This window comes from Myodes glareolus, chromosome 10 (assembly GCF_982192425.1).
Source record: "Myodes glareolus chromosome 10, mMyoGla1.1, whole genome shotgun sequence".
Lineage (NCBI taxonomy): Eukaryota > Metazoa > Chordata > Mammalia > Rodentia > Cricetidae > Myodes > Myodes glareolus.
The window spans coordinates 57,752,252-57,756,338 of record NC_142035.1 but is presented as its reverse complement, the minus strand read 5'-3'; positions in this window follow the sequence as shown (position 1 = coordinate 57,756,338).

Below are 4,087 nucleotides of genomic sequence, written 5' to 3'. Positions count from 1 at the left end.
AAAAGAAAAAGGAGCTGGGCAGTGATGGTGCATGCCTTTAATCCCAGCACTTGGGAGGCAGAGGCATGCAGATCTCTGTGAGTTTGAGACCGGCCTGGTCTACAAGAACTAGTTCCAGGGCAGGCTCCAAAGCTACAGAGAAACCCTGTCTCAAAAAAAAAAAAGAAAGAAAGAAAGAAAGAAAGAAAGAAAAGAAAAAGGGGGAAAAAGAAAAATAAAGATATTGCTTATATAAATAATATTGGTTATTACGTTTAAATGGTTGTAAATCAGTAATGGTGGTTTACAATTATAGTGCTAGCTAGCATTTGAGAGGCTACACTAGGACGATTGTTACAAGTTGGAGACCAGCAGAACTACAAAGTTCCAAGTCTAACTGCAGAGTGAGGTCCTGTACCAAAAAAAAAAAAAAAAAAAAAAAAAACAAAAAAAAAAAAAAAAAACAGAAAACATGTTGGGTTACATAAAACCCTGTATAAAAATATTTTAAACTAGGGGGCTAGAGAGATGGCTCAGAGCTTAAGAACACTGACTGCTCCTCCAGAGGTCCTGAGTTCAATTCCCAGCAACCACATGGTGGCTCACAACCATTTATAATGAGATCTGGTGCCCTCTTCTGACCAGCAAGCATACAGACAGACAGAACACTGTATACATAATAAATAAATCTTTAAAAAAAACTATTTTAAACTAATTATCTGGGTGATGGTGGTATTCACCCTTTAATCCCAGGCCTGGGTAGGGGGAGTGGGTGTCGAGGCAGGTAGATCTCTGAGTTAAAACCAGCCTGATCTCCAGAGGGAATTGCAGGATAGTCTCCTGTAACATGAGGGGCCGGCTTGTTGGGGTTTCTGTCCCGCCCAGTACCCCAACAAGCCAGCAAGTCCCAAGGAAAATAACACGGAGTCTACATCAGGTTATAAACTGATTGGCTCATTAGGTCAGGCTTCTTGTTAACTCTTATAACTTATATTAACCCATTATACTCATCTATGTTAGCCATAATGACTCAGTACCTTTTCCAGTGTGACAGCTTACATGTTGCTTCTTCAGTGATCTGCGCAGGAGTGCCAGAGGGACCTTCCTCCTCCATAACCTTATTCTATTCTCTTTGCCCCGCCTCTACTTCCTGTCTGGTTGACCCGCCTATACTGCCTGCCTGGCCAATCAGTGTTTTATTAAAATATGATTGACAGAATACAGATAATTCTCCCGCACCATTTCCCTCTCTTTTTTTTTTTAAACAAAGGAAAATACCCATAATCCATTTGTTGGGAATGTGGGCGTAGTATTTCAGGCTACTTCCTGCTGGTTGGGGGCGCTGATAGTCTTAAGGGGACCTAAAGAAAATTTAGAGTTATAATCAAGTCATGACTGGAGTATCCTGTGAGTCTCGATCATCTCAGGCAGTAGTCTTGAATCTGTTCTGGATGTAGAACTCAGACATCTGGGCCATCTGTTCCTATCGGAGATTTTTCAGGTGGCCTCCCTTGGTCAAAGGTGATTATTCTTAACTCTGAATAAATCCAGAGTCTCTCGTTTTCTGTGGAAACAAAAGCAAAATCTCTTCTCCAAAGTAACATACCTTTTGACTTCAGTTTTGAAGCCAAGGTATTTTCAAAATGCCTATCTTGGGTTAGTTCAGCAGCATTTATAAACAAAAGTTTTTTAGCAGTTGTTGCTCCTTCCTCAGCAATCAAACAATTTAAAGAGAGCATAATAGCATACAGTATGAAGATTCTCTGTGCATTTTCCATCTTTATGTGGCTTTATTTTAACCTCTATTTCTTTTATTTTTTCTTTTACTTTTTGAGACAGGATCTTTGTATATCTTTGTCCTGGAATAACACTGTAGACCAGGCTGTCTTTGAACTCACAGAGATCCTCCTGTCTCTGCCTCCCCAGTGCTGGGATTAAAGGTGTATGCTACCACACATTGAACTCACAGAGATCTGTCTCTGCCTCCCAGGCATTGGGATTAAAGGCGTGTACTACCACACCTTGAGGTCACAGAGGTCAATCTACCTCTACCCCTTGAAGTCACAGAGGTCAATATGCCTCTGCCTCCCAGGCATTGGGATTAAAGGTGTGTACCACCACACCCAACTACTCTCTTTCTTTCCTTTTAACTTTAAGAACTTTAACTTTTAGCCTGCATATACACACTGTAAACCATTTAGAGGTTTTCTTTCTCTTTGAATCTCTCTTTACTGTATATTTTTCTTTTTCTGACCATATGAGTCTTTAATTTACTAAGCAATATGGAGAGCTGTGGCTTTGACGGCTAGATCCAGCTCATTCCTTAGCTTTTCAGTCTCAAGGCTGAGGTACCAGCCAGAGCTGTGTTCACTGCCACAACTCTATGGCGTTTCAAGGTCCTTGCCAGCAAGCAAGCTGCAGCATTCTGCTCACAGACCACACTCAGTCAGATTGCCTGCCTGAAAGAGTCAGAGTTTGCTCTGGCAGGACAGCCCAGAAAGTCAGCATTTTAAAACAGAGCAGCTTTTCTCCTGCTATGGCTGAAAACCGAAAAGCATGCATTGAGCTTTACATCAATACCGTTTAAGTTTTTCGTGGCAGGACCTCTTAAAAGAGCTGCAAGGTTTTGCAGCTAAAGCTGAGTCAGGAAGCCTCTCTTAGATGAGAGCGCTTGCTTGCCTCTAGCAAGCAGAGCAGACGCGAGAAATTGCTGCCACCAAGAAGCCATGCTTTATTCTTTCTCAAGCTTTCTCAGGCTTTCTGTGGATTCAGTTATCCACGTCTGGGCGCCATATGTAACATGAGGGGCCGGCTTGTTGGGGTTTCTGTCCCGCCCAGTACCCCAACAAGCCAGCAAGTCCCAAGGAAAATAACACGGAGTCTACATCAGGTTATAAACTGATTGGCTCATTAGGTCAGGCTTCTTGTTAACTCTTATAACTTATATTAACCCATTATACTCATCTATGTTAGCCATAATGACTCAGTACCTTTTCCAGTGTGACAGCTTACATGTTGCTTCTTCAGTGATCTGCGCAGGAGTGCCAGAGGGACCTTCCTCCTCCATAACCTTATTCTATTCTCTTTGCCCCGCCTCTACTTCCTGTCTGGTTGACCCGCCTATACTGCCTGCCTGGCCAATCAGTGTTTTATTAAAATATGATTGACAGAATACAGATAATTCTCCCGCACCAGTCTCCAAAGCTACACAGAGAAACCCTGTCTCAAGAAAACAACAACAAAAATTTAAACTGATTAAAAATTTTCAACTCTGCCTCTATTCTAATGCAGGGAATAAAGGCACACAGCACCATGACCAGATTTTTAAAAATAATTGCTCAATTTTAATTGAGATTATTATTATATTATATATTTAAAAAGTGGGCTGTTCTTTTGTTAGCGTTTGTTTGTTTCTTTATCTCACTGTCTCCCTCTGACCTGGAACTTGCTCTCTGCCACCATGCCCCGTTGAGTGTTTATGCTTTCTTTATATCTCTCTCATGTTGGGTAAATTATTCATCCCTGGCATAAATTCATCCTAGCTAAGATGTGACTTTTCTCTCATAATTTTGTTTTGTTTTTTGAAACAGAGTGTCTCTGTGTAACAGCTCTAATTGTCCTGGAACTCACTCTGTAGCCCAGGCTGGCCTCAAACTCACAGAAATCCACCTGCCTCTGCCTCCCAAGTGCTGGGATTAAAGGTGTGCACTACCGCTGCCCAACTCATATTTTTCAAAAACTTGCGTCTGATCCTTTTATTTCTACTCATAAACAAAATTAACTTATGTCATATGTTTTATGTACTTTATAGACATGGCATGAATAATTTTGTTCATAAAACAAAGTTTCATGAATGAAATTTTCTGCTTGTTGGGGTGGGTGCATAGACCAGGCAGGCCTTGAACTCCTGACCCTCCTATCTCTTACTTGCAAGTCAGCTCATGTCTCTAATTTGCAAGTTGGAATTATAACTGTGTGGCACCACATTTACCTCCAGAATTTCTCTCTCTCTCTCTCTCTCTCTCTCTCTCTCTCTCTCTCTCTCACACACACACACACACACACACACACACACACTGCACATTGTTTGTAATATTTTTCTTTTACA